The sequence below is a fragment of the Uloborus diversus genome, chromosome 3 (assembly GCF_026930045.1).
Source record: "Uloborus diversus isolate 005 chromosome 3, Udiv.v.3.1, whole genome shotgun sequence".
Classification (NCBI taxonomy): domain Eukaryota; kingdom Metazoa; phylum Arthropoda; class Arachnida; order Araneae; family Uloboridae; genus Uloborus; species Uloborus diversus.
The window spans coordinates 31,719,562-31,736,048 of record NC_072733.1 but is presented as its reverse complement, the minus strand read 5'-3'; the positions used below and the strand labels follow the sequence as shown (position 1 = coordinate 31,736,048).

At 33.2% G+C, this 16,487-nt stretch overlaps 1 long non-coding RNA gene across 1 annotated transcript; it reads right to left on the bottom strand.

Moving 5' to 3' along the window:
• Window positions 1-13,267: 13,267 nt before the first annotated feature.
• Window positions 13,268-16,291, bottom strand: LOC129218667 (uncharacterized). Its single transcript, XR_008580357.1, has 3 exons — window positions 16,219-16,291; window positions 15,367-15,443; window positions 13,268-13,324 (listed from the first exon to the last, which is right to left on the bottom strand). It is a non-coding gene; the product is annotated as an uncharacterized LOC129218667 (long non-coding RNA).
• Window positions 16,292-16,487: the final 196 nt, after the last annotated feature.

The following is a 16,487-nucleotide window of genomic DNA, read 5'->3' as shown; positions in this document are numbered from 1 at the left end:
AATCATAACATATAAGTTTTACTGAAGAATTCAGAAACTATTTTTATGTGAATTTCAAAACAATTGCTGATTTGTTCTTGAAACCATGATACAGTTGAGATAACATAGTGATAGTACTACATGCCGTTTCCATTAAAAATCATGGTTTTTCCAAGAAACTACCAAATGATTTCTTTCATTTTGCATTTTTTATAAGCTGAAAAAGAATCGAAAATAGGTTCCTGGATCAAAATGACTCTTTTAGGTGCGCCTACAAATTTAAAAAAATAAATAAATAAAATTAAAAAAAAATCAAAATAATTATTGATTCCATCAAAGAAGAATTAGTGGACGAATCGCGATAATACGGTCCCTTGAATTCGAAACTAGTGAGTTAAATGTATTCTGCAACTCTGAGCCTCTGACTCCAGTAATACTTCCTTAGCAAGCAAATATGCTGTGTGTGTTATGTGTTCTTTTTAATTAACTACGTAAAAAGTGCAAAAGAAAAGTCAATTAAAAAGTAATAACTAAAATAGTGAAATTAATTCATCCTTTGGGGGGGGGGGGGCGCAACTCCCAGCCAGTCTAGCATAGATTAGGGTTGGGGACAAAACCTCTCCTGAAACGTTGGTCCAAAAAAAAAAAAAAACTCAAAACCATTTATTCCTAGCAAGAAAAAAAGTGCGATTTTTCTGTTCATGTGTTAGGAACAACTGCCTTAGCGCATTACAGAAGTGGGAAAAGCAGATTCTGTAGGTCGAATTTGGAGTTTAGGTTAGGGTAGGAAGGGGGGGGGGAGCGCCAAGAATAATCTTTTCACTGATTAATCGGTAAAATAAATTTAAGTGATCGATATGCTAATTAATGGACGTATCTCAACTCCACATCAAGGAAAATTGATATTCCGTTGAGATTCTTGAGTCATTAGATACAAAATTAATCAAAAAATTTATTTTCCTTTTTCTTCCCATAATAGGAGGAAACAAACATTAAATATGTATACTCAAACCCCAAATAATGAGGGAATTAACAAAATATTTATAAACGGATAAAAATTTTGTTTTAAATATTTATTTAGCGAGACTTATTTTCGTCGTCATGGTTACAAATCGTCTGCATTCAAGGCTTATCTCAAATAGTTTTTGCATAAAAGGTTTTTTTTTGTGTAAAATCAAATATTTTCTGGAAAAACATCTAAAAATACTTAATTCTGGTAAGGATAAAAGTATAACATTATACGTTGTAAGTTTAATCTTTATGAAAAGTGCATGAGTGCAATTTGGTCATATCTTTATTACTTCATCCTAATTACTAGTTTTTTTTTTTAAGAATATGCCTCCTTTTACCTAACCTAGAAAATCACTGGTCATGATATGATGAGTGTGAATTTGTCCTCTACTTCCATTCTATACATAGAAACAAGAAACTCAACGAGTAGGGTCCTATCGCAATTTGAGATTTCGAAAAACATAATTTGAAATCAAGACGTCAAAATTCAAATGAATGCCAGGGCCTTTTTTTTTCAACTTACAACAATTTATAAGTTTTGAAGTAAAATTGTGAAATCAAAGTTTGTGTGTGGTCTTTGTATTAATGTGGGGTCTCTTGACTAGAATGTGCTACGCTGCAAATGCTTGAAAAAAAAAAAAAAAAAAAAGACAGAATCTTTAAAAAGAGAGGAAAGAAACAAAATTTTGAAATCTAAGAAATCATGGCTAAAACTAAAACAAGTGAAAATGTGTGAGGGCTATCAGCTAAAAACAGATAAATAATTATAAATCATGTATTAATTTGAAAAAGAAAGGCATATCCTCTCTAATATGCACACTTGAAGGATCCATGAGCAGTGCATGTCTGAGACAATTTCTTTTACTCATCATTTGTCCTAACATAACTGAACCAGCACTTATTTGCAATATTAGCAACCAAATGATTAAAATGTTTTTTTTTCCACAACACTTCTAAGATTTATATGAAATGGCTAGATGTAGCTGTTAAAAAATATCGTAGCTAATTTGAGAGGTTGCAGAAAATTTATAACAATCTGGTAGAAAACATTAAATATACAGACACAAGAGATTTGATACAAGAACTTTATTTATAGCTTCCAAAAATATACACATAGTAGGTACCAATTCAAATGATCAAATCTTTATTTCTTCATGAATGAAACAGAAATATATGTTTAACAAATTGGATTTGATCAAGGGAAATGGAGCAAGCCTCCAAACAATATGGTAAAAACCTTTTAAAAATTAACCAATTCCTCTTAAATGAATTGTTATGAGGCATGTTATGTCTTCAGATACTTCCACCCTTTTTTGATGACAAGCAGACAAATTACACAGAATAATTTCAATATTTTGCCCCAATGTCTCGTTAGTTCTACCATTATCCTGCTTCACACTGTTCCTTCAATGTTCTACGTAGGATGCCTTTAAAGATGTCTTAACAAGCTTCTAGGCAAATATCTAGAAAAAGGAGGATCCAAGCTTTAAATCTTCAAGAATATGCTCCTACTTAGTCTTCCATTGAGCTTAAAAATTTACTTTCTGAATTTTCATTTAAACTATTTTACAAAAATTATGGGTGCTATTAACAAAGATGGGGTAAGAGATATTAAGACATGAAAGAAACAGGTGATCTAAAGAAGCTCCAAACATCTCTATACGGAGTAAAATTGCATAACACTTTTTCATCAGGGGTGTGTAAAGAGGTGTCAGAAGGTATAAAAATTACTTAACAAATACACCGTAAAAATTAATTTAGGTTAGCTATGCCAATCACTGTGAATTCAAGAGATCAATGAGCCTGAGCTGTTATCTTTCGCTAACAGTTCAGTTAGCAAAAGCTAACACAGTTAGCTTTTGCTCCTCAGATGTGTAGACAAAATACTACATAGTACAGTTAACTCTCAATCACTGTACTCAAAGTCCTGAAAAAACCGGCTGTAACCTTTGAGTTACGGGAAGCAACCACAGCCCTTCTCAAGAGTTAGGGACCCAATGAAATCTATGAGATAAAAAAATATTAGAATTAGAGTCAACTGCATAACACAAATCAATGAATAATAAAAAGTTAGAACATAAGAAAAAAATTCATGTACACTTGTTATTTGATGGTTTTAAAGTTGAATAATTTCCTCCTTGATTACTTATTACAGATTAAAACTCATGAAATATCACACACATTCATACTTCTGTTGAATCAGTTATTACTCTTCAGGCTCCGACTAAATTGAAAAGCATAAGCAGAGGAAATGACAGCAAATGAAGCCAAATCTCTCTACTATGTGCCATTTAGTCAGGAATTTTCAGTTTTTGCATCTGCACATGCGAAATACTTCTTAGACTGAGGGGAAAAAAACAACTTAATTTAAAACTTAAAAACACAAATATTGCCATGTATCATAATCATAATGGAATAATACACAATGCATTGTTTTTTCTCCTTTTTCAAATATCAAATTGCAGTTGGTTCTGTTTAACGACATTCTGTTGAATGACTTTTCATAGTCCCAGATACTCCACTGCAATTTTAGAAGCATTCTATTTAAGTACGATTTTTTTGTGGTCCCCTGAAAATCGTTAGATAGAGTCAACTGTATTATATTTCTCATCTATTTCTAATTTAATCATTTATTCAATAGTTTTAATAGGTTAACAAGCTGTTTTTAATAGCTTACTCTGCTTAACTTTTTTTGAACACAAATCAATAAACAATCACAAGTTAGAATACATGGGAAAAAGTTCATGTAGGCTTGTGTCATTTATCAACTTTTAAAAATACTACTAAGATAATAAGTAAAAATACTACTTTATCTACTTTAAAAATACTACATACAACTAAAGTTGTATGATTTTCTACTTGATTACCTCTTACAGATGAAAACCCTTGAAACATCATACAGATCCATACTTCTGTTGATTCAGTTGTTACTCTTCAGGTTCAGGCTAAACTGAAAAGTACAAGCAGAGGAAATGACCGACAGTAAATGAAGCCAAATCTCTCTACCATGTACCATTCAGTAAGGAATTCAGTTTCTGAAGCTGCACGCCCAAAATACTTCTTCAACTATGGGGGGAAAAAACAACTTAATTTAAATCTTAAATGCAACAATTTTACAATGCATCACAATGGAATAGTATGCAATGCATGAGTTTTCACTGTTTTCATAAACAAATTATTATATTTCTGTTGTCTATTACACCACGTTTCTACTTACTCAGATGAACAATATAGAATAGCATCCAAAAGGAGAACAATTATAATAAATTAATATGAATTTCTGCCTTCTGTGCATAGAAAAAAAATCAAGAATACCAAATATCAAGCGGGGATATGCTTTGCACACAATGCATTTTAACCTGGAGTGCTCACAGACATAGAAGATAAACACGCCAGTTGTGATCAGTGCTTCAGCAGTAGCCACTTCAAGGTTAATGCTTGAGAAAATAGGATTCCAGGTCTCCCAATGGAGTCAAAAGTGCATCAAACATCATTTACACCTCAATAGCGAAATATTAAATACATTGTAACATTTTACCCGCATCAAATCATATTATCGACATGCAAGGTCGAGCGAAACAATTTTGTAATAGATTAACTAGGTCAGCGGTTCCCAACCTTTTTCTCTTTGCGAACCCCTTGGAACAGGCAAAAAAGTTCGCGAACCCCCTGATGTTGAAATTAGTAACATGTAAGAAACAATAAAAAAACAGCATGTTTGCTTTCCATTTTTTGCAGCATTTGATTGCAATAAACAAAAATATAATTGTAAAATATCATTAAGTGCAAACATTAATAAAAAGTTAAAACTACATCTACAAGAAAAATTATAAACAAGAAGTTTTATAAACCAACTATTTTTTTTTAAGCATACTTTAAATTGGGGAAAAAATCCTTAATGCGATATTTGTGGCTGTTTGACGGAACAAAGAAACTGAAAGTTTGGTTCAATGTCTGAGAGTTTGAGTCTTAAATCAGGCTCTGCATTCAATCTGCTTCGGTATTTATTTTTGAGATAAGTATAGGAGGAAAATCCTTTCTTGCACAGATATGTTGTACAAAATGGTAATAAAATTCGAATTGCTTTTTTGGACAAAACGGTATAGTCATTTCTTACACTGAGCCAGAAGTCAATTAACGAGAGCTCTTTAAATGTAGTTTTCAATGAATTATCACAGGATAACTCGATGAGCATTTCCTTTTCAGGTAATGTCAGGGTGTTCTCTAAGCATGGATTTCCTTCAAAAGGATTGCGTATCCAGTTGTTTGAGAGAGGGACGTTACGCCTATTAGGAAAATACTCGTCAAAAGTTAGTTCAAGATGTTGCAGATGTTCACATACATTTCTTTTAACGCTTTCATCAAGTTTCATTGAGTTTTCTCATAAAAAAACTGCTAAGAGAAGTGAAACAAGAAAACTCGCCCATTTCCAGGCATTGGATCCAGAAATTCAATTTTTTTACCATAGCTTCAATTTTATATACAACGAAAATATTAACAACTGCACCTTGCAAAGATAGATTTAATTCATTTAATTTTGAAAAGATGTCAGCTAAATATGCAAGCCTTTGCATCCAAAGAGGATCGAATATGCAAGTGGACAAGTGAAATGGATGATCAACAAAAAATGCTTGGACTTCTGACTTCAATTCAAATAAGCGTGTCAAAGTTTTGCCACGGGAAAACCATCTAACTTCTGTGTGAAGAAGTAAAGTAACATGAAGGCTTCCCAATTCCTCACAAAGCGCGTGAAATAGACGGCAGTTTGTGGGACGTGATTTTATGAAATTTACAATTTTTACCGCATCATTCAAAGTAGCGGATAATTCTGCGGGAATACGCTTACATGCTAATGCTTGTCTATGAATGCAGCAATGAGTCCATTCAATTTTCTCGTTGATCTTCTTTACTCGCACCACAAAGCCAACAAATTTTCCTGTCATTGATTTTGCACCATCCATGCACACACCCACACACAAAGACCAATCTATTCCATTTTCTTCAAAGTAACTGTTGACCAGTTCGAAAATTACTTCTCCAGTTGTGTTGGTTTTCAAAGGTTTTGCAAATAGTACATCTTCTTTAATTGTGTCGTTAAAAATATACCTAACATAGACAAGTAATATTGCAGCGTTTGCTACATCAGTCGACTCATCAAGCTGGATCGCAAAATTATTCTCTTTTATTCTATTCACAAGTTTTTTCTCCACATTACTTGCCAAATCAGTAGTTCTGCGTGATACTGTGTTGTTTGATAGCGGAACTAGGTCAATTTTTTTTGCTGACTTTTCTCCCAGTATACACTTAGCAATATCTTTAGCACACGGTCCAATTAAATTTTCTGCAATTGTATGTGGCTGTGCAGATCTTGCAATTCTATAACTGACTCGATATGAAGCTTCAATAGGCCATTTTACTATCTTCGTTGGATTCTAACAGGAACGTAGAGACGCTACACTTTTTATTATATTCCAATTTTCTTTTAAAATATTCGATAGGTTTGTCCTTGTGTGTCGGATGCTTTGTTTGGAGGTGTCTTCTCAGAAGTGACGGTTTCAAACTGCTGTTCGCTAGAACTTCGTTGCAGAGAAGACAAAGCGGTCTAGGTTCAGACTCTTCTCCAGTAAAATAAAAGCCCATTTGTAAATAGTCACTGTCATATTTTCACTTTTTTCCTTTTTTCTCCCCTAGTTCACTTTTCTGTTTAGTCGGGGGAGGCGGCAGTTCATTACATCTATCTATTTCAATATCCTGTGTTGATTCGAAAGTTACTGCTGATGTTGAGGGTTGATCGATTGACTGCTTGTCCATTTGTCGCTCAACCAAACTACCAGTTTTCAACCATCAATCCATAACAGCAGAAAGTTATTAAATCATAAAAATTACCAACACGATTATAACTTCACAAACAGAGTAGCACGATCACGTAGCAAAACCAATTGCAATCAAAATCACTTGTTTTCAAGCATCTCTAAAGTATCTCTAAATACGTCTGTTAACAACTATTTCCCCAGAACTATGAGCATGCTGATGTTATATATTTTTGAAAACGAACAGATGGGTAAAATCCAGTGATAAATTTTAAGTTTGGAGCCTTTTGCTGTCATATCTGCTATTCGGTGACTGAATTCGACGGAAATTCCCGAGTTATATTTCAACCAGATTAGAAATAATACCCTTATGATGCAGTGTTTGAGAATTCTTTATTTTTTTCGACATATGTATAATATGTATATTGTTTGATTGACTCCACGCGATTGCGCCTTTTTAAGGTCATTGTGATCCCCGCCACAGCTTAATACCATGTTTCTGCATGGCGCCTCGCAATAAAGAAGGAAGGATATCTCTTTTTGTTGTCTATCGAAAAAAAAAATGTGAAAATTTCTTTTTAACCAAGATTATAAAACCGCTGAAAGATTTTTTTTTTTTTTTTTTTTTGAGCTTAATACAAGAGTCTGGTGCGTTTTCAAATTAAAAAAAATTTTTTAGAACTATGTGTGCAAATTGAATATTTTATAATTTTTTACCAAACTAGGAAAAATCTGCCATTGCACCGAAATTTTCGCGAACCTCCTTCCTGCACCTCAGGAACCCCTGGGGGTTCGCGAACCACCGGTTGGGAACCTCTGAACTAGGTGCATCAATTTTTAAATAAATATTTTGATTCTTTAAGAATTGAAGTTTTCAATACTGTTTTTTGGGCACTTATCTAGTTCTTTTGTGAAACATAAATTAAACTTAATTATTAAAATTTGCCTTATCAAATTATCCTTGGGTACTTTTCGTTCGTTCATGCGCGTCAAACCATTGCAGTCGCCTAACGTCATAGTTGCCATAAACTCCAGGTCAAAATCACTAACGATTTAGCTGTTATTTACATCTACTCGAGAAGATGCTGTCCATATTCAGATAAAAGTAGCCTCACAAATACTGGCCCAGTAATGCATTGCCATGAAAAGAAAAAAGCCAGGAATATAATTCAAACATTACAGTGCAACAAGAATAACACACAGTAAAAGAGCTGTAAAACACAATTGAAAAGATAATACATGAAGCAATTTGGCATTAAGTATAAAATAATTACCTATTGCTATTTTAATTGCCTGTTGAGCTGTAGGAGCTCTTAGTACAAAAAATGTCAGTCAATGCAATAAATGTATTATCAAACAGAAAGCTACATTAATGTTGATGAAAAATACACCAAATCGAGGTCTCAAAAACAATAGATATCTTCTTTGGTGACTAAATACGGTTCATAAAACCAATCATCGGCAAACTTAGAGTCATTAATGAATTGCGACACATTTTGAGTAGTGTATTTATTTATAACCTTATAAAACAGCTAATACATTCAACGTAGTATTATTTTTTAAAGAGGAAGCAACTTGTAAGATAATTAGATTATATTTCTTATATGTCAGTTCGGTGTACTGGTCAACACACAAAACTTATACTCACTTATACATTTCCTTTCATTTTTGTTTTCTTTCCTTTTTTTGGCACTCTCGTCCGCCAAAAACATTGGTGTATTTTAATTTGTAATACACCAATTCGACATTTCCATGTTTTTAATGTGTCGAATATGAACATCACTCGTCAATTTAGCAGAATCTTGCACATCAAAATGCACAAAATTCTCTTCTTCCGTAATTTGTCTTGTAAGCTTTCAAATGAGGAAAACTTCGCCCCTACTTCAATAGTCATTCCTCTATAATTACAATAATTAGATCATTAAAATACTATCCATATAGGAAAGTATGCCGAAAAAGCAACACGTCGGTCAATGCAGGAACGATCCTGGGTCCATGGTTACCATATTGGCGACTTCATCTATTTCAAGGCGAGTTCTTATCAACATGACGAACATGATGCCAAAAAAAAAGTGCGATACCATAAGCAATACAGTTGCAGTTTATTTTTCCTTTTTGGAAACACTTCTTGAAGGAGTATGTTCTTTCCGATTTTAAGTGTACTTTTTTTCATGTATTTGGTATTTTCAAGAATGGTAAACATCATTAAATGCAAATTAGTTTAAGAAAATAAACTGGTTCGTTCTGTATTCTAGAGTTATATATTTTGAATTATAATAAAACAAACTAAATGACGTTACAGTTTTTCCGCATTTTTTATGAAATTCCATTTGCACCAAAAAAATCTTTCCTAAATCAGAGATGCTCCTCTTCCCCCTCAAGAACAATGATGTCCCCTCCCATCAAATGCATCCCCAAAATGAGATACCCTAAAAACGACAAAGACAACTTTTAGCAAACCCTCCTCTCCCTAAAAATTTCAATCATGCTGTCTGCTCTGAAGTCCCACTCGTTGCACTTTATTTATCTAATTATTTAGAAGCTAGACAGCTTCACATAGATAGAGGACTGCGTGCCAAGCGCTTTGCCTCCGGACACACACAGGAAAGATTTACAACACTAGAGAAGGAAATAACACTCAAGGCACAGGCGGGAATCGAACCCACGATCTTCAGCTTGGAAGACGAAGCTTCTACTACAGAGCTACGGAGGCCCCCTCGTTGTACTAACTACCTTAATTTTGATAACATATCACTCAAGGGGGATCGTGGCATGAACCGTACCATAGAAATTTTAGGCAGTATCCTGGGTGCTGCTCCCAATTGAGGAGAGGGGACAACTACGAAACACATAGATGCAGAGGGGTACCTACCGTGGGGAGGTCATGCCGCACTGCACCATCGAAATTGTTATGGGGGGGGGGGGATTTCGAGTGGTATTTTCCCTGTTGGAGTCTTATTTTGGAGGGGGTGCACCCTTGCTCTTAAGGGGAGGGGGAAATCCCTAGATGCAGTAATTTTGCAAACTTTTTCTGCAAAATAATAGTTGTAACATTTTTCATTAGAAATGGTTCATTAAAAATTTTAATATTTTCTCTCTTTTCTTTTTTTGTAACATAGATACAGCATACGCAACTTTCAAGAGAAACAATATTAACTTTTGTGTCAAAATGAACTGTATATCGCTTTTCCAACCCCATGCCGTTATGCATAAGCTTTGGAAAAAGCAGCAATAATTAGTTGGATACTGTGGCAATAAATATTGAGAGTTCAGAGATTGGTAATAAAATGATATGTATGACTTATTAAGAACGTCGGTAAATAGCAAAAGTAGTACTTCCTTGCAAATGAAGAAATTCACAGGACATCAGTGGACGCCCAAAAACAGAAGCACAATCTTTTAGATATTGGGCTCTGGGAGGGGGGGGGGAGCACTTTCATTGAGTCTCAAGCAATTCTCACTAATCCTTGAGTGCTTATGAAAATACGAAGATTGCTAATGAGCCACAAGTAAGTCCGTCGTCATTTAGGGGGTTCGGGGCATGGGCGCGCATAAGCAAAATTTTAAGGGGGGAGGTGGTCAGATATTTTTTTCATGGTTTAGTAAGATATTTTCCGCATAGAAACCGATTTCAGTACAGATTAGAGTTATTAAAATTTGAAATTTTAATAATTTATTCATTAATGGCTGGAGAAATGTTTTTACTTTCTTGCTAGAAAAAAAGTACTAAAAGCAAGGAAGTTCTAATTTCCAAGGTGGGGCTTGAGCCCCCACTTGCCCCCCCCCCCCTCCATGTGGATGAAAGGGAGAAAGGTCGAAAGTCCCCCTTGCTTTGGAAAAATAATGCTTTTTATTAGTTATAAGTGGATAGCGGGCGTGTTTTTCGTTGTTTTCCCCAAGTCAATTCCCATTGAGTGCACACACCCCTCCCTCCATGTCAAATTTAGAAATGAAGGACCGCAGAAAAATATTTCCGATTGTGCTGCCCCCTAATAGAGAATATGTTAGAATCCCCCCCCCCCCTTCCACTTCAAAGAAAACGCAAACCTACCTGGACTTAAAGGCTACCCACCGATCTGTTACGTTAAACTATTATTTATTAATTGATTGCAGCGAAAAGGCAAGGAGCAAGTTACCACTTCATTAAGTTATTTACTTAGCCCAATTTATATAATATGTGCATATAAGTATACAAAGGGCAAAAGTATGTTCAAACTGACAAACTAAAAAAATTCCTCTCCTCTCCTACTCCATGATTAACAGACATTAAATTAACGTGACTAGGGGCGCAACCCCCTCCCCTTCCCCGTTTAAAAATTCCCTACTCTTGATTTTCTCCTGCAATAGAAACTGAGTATTTTCCGCATCGTTCCCTTGTTTTTTTTTTTTTTTTTGAAATGACGAGCCTGTCAGGTGCTTGTACACTCAAAACAGCCTTCATTTAAAAAAAAAAAAAAAAAAAATCAAAACTATGACTTTTTAGTAATTAAAAAAAAAACATTTAATACAGAAAAATGTTCATATAGCAAACGGATTAAGGAGAAAAAAAAACGATAACACTTGTTTAAAATAGAAAAGAATTTTCCAAGTAATGTGTTTCATGAAAAGAATTTTCCAAGTAATGTGTTTCATATGATACATGATAGAATTCTGAATAGATTAAAATTTGACAAACTCTTAATAAAACTCTATGTGAAACATAAAGTTAAATAACAATTCTTAATAAAACTATTTAATATATAAAGCAGAATAACTTTCTTGTAAATATACAGGCGTCTCTCGTATTCATTCCGTGTAGTATCGAAATCGTGTTATACGAGACTTTTTTAAACTTATTAACATATTTTTTACACTAATTAATCATGTTACATAGTAAAAATCATGTCAATATGTATCGTGTTGTATCGAAACCGTGTTATACGAGACTTAGAAATAATGTAAATCAAAGCAAGTCTATCGTGTTATATCGAAACCAAGTTTCATGAAAAACAAAGTAAAACCTCATTAGAGTTATCAAACATTAACAGAATGTATTAAACAAAAAAGAAATGTCTTCTTTATTAAAGATAACTTTCGTGTTATATCAAAACCATGAAGTATTAAATTGAAGTTTCGTACTGTGTAATATCGAAACCGTGTTGTGCAAGTACCGTGTTATACGAGGGACGAATGTACTACAGTAAATTTGTTAAAATCAAACGTCAATTACATTGATTGTATTATAAATTAAAACCTGCTAAGTGTGAAGCATATGCAAAATATAATGTTGTGGTTTTATTTTAATTTAGAAGCAAAATTACCCACTTATAATTGTTATGTGTGTTGTTTAAATGCTAACACTGAAAAACACAATTACAGCATATAACCAAATCCAGAATAAAACATTCTTAAAAATTGGATGGTATGATAAATTGAGGAATGTCTTCACATGCTTTTCAGCACTTATTCAACATGGTGCGAATATTTTTAATGCTCTTGCTCAAATGTTCTTGACATTGAAATATGAATATAGCTTAAAATTACTCCTCTGTTAATTTGAAAGGATGATCTTTTTAAAATCCCCACGGAAAACACATATCTAATGACTATCATGCTAAACTTGTTACCAAACAACTATATTATTTTTACCATTATCTACTAATATAGTGCTTTTGTAGAAAACAATTAAAGTACAAGAAAAATATATTTGACCCAAAGAAAGACAATCATTTTCTCTTTTAACTATAGCTTTGAAATTTAATATTTAAATACATAATTGAAAAAACTATGTATGTCATTGCTTTGACAGGTGTTTTGAAACATATCAATAACATAAAGCATATATACCACTACTATTATGCACTTAAGTTTTGCTGATACCTTTTACTTAAAATGCAATGTTGTGATTTAATGCTCATTTCTTTTGATTCCCCTCACTAGAATACTTTGCTTAATTTTACTTTCCTCATACCCCTAATTTCTTACACCATAAAATTACAGATAGTGATCTCCAAGTTTTAATGCCAGCATGCCAAAGTTTTGTAAATGTTTTCCTTTTGACATTTATGAAACTTTTGCACCAGGAAAAACTATAGAGTACTGAGCTAACTACAGGAATAACTTAGAGAAGCATATTCATTTTTGGTATGATAACAGCAAGAATTTGTTTTAAAATAGAATAATACACAGATTTTTTTTAAGCCGGCTGTGTTACAATTCTAAGCAAAATAATTGTACCAGAAATAAAACATATCTGTGACCAAGTAAAAATGTTCAAACCAAACTTTTTATCTCGAGGAAAATTAGCCTAAAAAATGTTAGCATTTATAAAGAGGGTTTTAGTCATAAATTAAGTGACAACACCCTTTTATATTAATTCTGTAAATGCTTTTTATTACATCAGACACAAGAATCATATAAAGTAACTGTCATGCAAAGTCTAAATTCAACTAGTGTCGTGCTTAAGTTTTCATGAAATCATCCATCTTCTCGCTATTCAGGATCAAACAATTGCCATCTTGGTAAACTAACATGGAGGAACCCTTCTGAAAAATATACAATAAGCAAAAAATATTCATAATTCACAATACAAATTGAACATTCAACTTTGGGCACATTGAAATAATTATTTTTATACTTATCCCACAGAAAGTTTGTGCATCAGATGAACTTAATACTGATTTCTGGCCGCAAAGCATAGACCCACCATTTCAAAGATTCTAATGGTTGTTCTTGTTCATTGAAAGGTCCAGTTAAAGCATTATTACCAGCAAAATTAAGACTTTGCAGCAGACTTTAATAAAGTAACTGTCATGCAAAGTCTAAATTCAACTAGTGTCGTGCTTTAAGTTTCCATGAAATCATCCATCTTCTCGCTCTTCAGGATCAAACAATTGACATCTTGGTAAACTAACATGGAGGAACCCTTCTGAAAAATATACAATAAGCGAAAAATGTATTCATAATACAAATAGAACAGTAAACTTTGGGCACACTGAAATAAAGCATTTTTATACACATGTCCGCAGGAATTTTGTGCATCAGATGAACTTGGAACTGATGACTGACCAGTGAAAAACCCACAATCTCAAAGATTTCAATCATTGCTCTAACAATGACTGCTCACTGAAAGGTGAACTTATACTTCAGGTTCTATTGACAAATGTACCAGGTGCCCTACTAATTTAATAGAATAGTGTTTCATGCTTAAATAATTTAGCTCTTAGCAAACTACAAAAATCTTTCATTTGTTGCTAGACAAAGTTAAAGTTCAATAGAGATTAAAAATCTGGCATATGATTTTAAGTAATGAATTAAACAGCTAAATAGTTTCAATTATGTAGGATTAGGAAATAAGTATTTTACTCATGATAAACACCTATTTGTTACACATCTATGATGCTGGATAAGAATAATACCTAAAATGCATGAATTTTGACAGTAAATTAAACAGCATACTGATTTTTGACACCAAGAATATGAAAATTAATAAATGTTCATTTTTGGCACACCCAGGAAGGCTAATAGGGAGAATATTCAACAAGAAGAAAAGATATGATTATTGAAGGGAAGGGGACTTAACAGGAAGAACCTTTACAGAGTTAATTTTTGAAGGAAATATTTTGCCGGGAAATTGAACAGTTAAAGGGCTATTCCACGGAAAACGGTAATTTTTTCTCACATGTGACGCTTCGTATATTTCATAAAAAATAATAATTAAAAAGGATAATGAACAAAATTTTGTTGCTTAAGACATCACAAATGCATGTGTTACTTCTTTAGCCAAAACTTTCTTCTAAAATTATTTCTTTTTTATGAAATACAGAAACCGTCACGTGCGGGACCATATAACCATTTTCAATGGAATAGGCGTAGACATATTTTTTTTCTTTCAATGGTTTAAATAATTATTTCTAAACTTAAGAGATATGTTTCCTTTACATTGGAACCATAGCTTTCAAAATCTGCAATTTGTTTCGTCATTGCTGTATTAATAGAGCAAAAATATTAGCTTATCCACAAGCAAGTTACCAGAGGTTGACTTTAGATGTCCTGCACGTGACGCATGTAAATTTTAATTTAAATAACAAAATTGTTTCAGAAGTATCTTTGTATCAAATTTAAAGATAAAAATTGCTTACCCCAGTTTCATTTAAATATTAAGAGATATGACGAAATGTTAATGAAATTTAAGCGTATTTTTGTCCCACATGTGACGGAGGAATGGCCCTAAATGGTTTCAACTATGCAACAGGAAAAGAAAATAAATGTCAGAATGAAGTCATTTGATGCTCAACTACACAGGAGACAGAATCCTTACTTAAGACTTGATATCTGAAAGAAAGTTAATTTTGGTAGAAAATTAAATTTGCTGATAAATATTCCTAATTGTTCAAGGAACAAAAATGCTTTACAGTACAATTTTCAATAGCGTTCATTAAAAACACATCTTTGCACGCTAATGGCTAACAGGAGGAATCTGTCCTTAAGAATAGATGACAGGAATAAATTTAATTCTGGCAATAATTAAATTAATTATACATCAAAATGGATTTACTAAATGAAAGAAATTAAACAATTTACTCACGATAACAGATTTCTAGTTGACGCAGATCTATGCACGCTAAAGGCTGACAGGAACAATTCTGACAAAAGTCAACACATCTGAGAAAAATGATTGTTAATTAATGATGATAATTAAGCAACTCAGTAGCTTTTTTAATTATGCAAGGAAAAGGAAACATCTAAATGTTTCACAAAGGATTTAAACGTTTAATGATGTGAATACATGCACGCTTACAGGAAGAATCCTCAAGGACGTCTTAAAGAAATATACGTTAATTTAGGCGGGAAATTAAAAGAAGCCTAATAGTTTCGATTATTCAAGGGGGAGGGGGGGAAGCAAAAATCTCAAGCACACGAGAAACGTTTATTTAATGCACACCTATGCAAGCTAACGTCTAACAACAATTTCCCATATTATATTAGTTATCTGAAAGACGTCTAATTATGGCATAATATAAATTTTGTTCGGATAGAAAGTACAGGTGCACAGAACGATAATCTAGAAAAAAAACCTAAGGCCTAGCCATAATAAATCTTAATACATGCTTTTAATTTCATGACCGTTGTACTGTCCAATTACAGATTGCATAGAATTTTCAAACGTCCAGATCAACGAATCTATGTGAATAAGGGGGAAAAGTAAAAATTTGATGCGCGTATTCCGCTCATTTGAATGAGACTCTGCTTCTGAAAAAGCTGACATCGGTAAAAAATAATAAATTTATCCATTTCCGGCTGTAAAACGGTGTTTGTCATTCCATACAATCCGTGGTCAGACAGTAAGCGTAAATAAAGGAACATGCTCTTTTTCAAAATAAAAAAAACAAAAAGATACAACTTAATATAGTCACATCCAAGAAAATGTTTTACTTACTTTCATGCATATTTAATTGCAAAAATCTCATCATAATAAATACATTAACACATTACTCATTACTACATTCTTCAAGCCATTTTTTAAACCACGCACCACGAGGTACAGGAAGAATCCTTGTCGCCAAGTCTGAGAATGATATCATTTAGCGCCAAAATATAGGGTTGCCTCCCGTTTATCTGTCAGGATCGTTCCTGCATTGACCGATTTTCAAAAAGCACGAGGCGCAGTAGTTTCTCGCTGGAATAAACAACGCAAACGTGATCGCC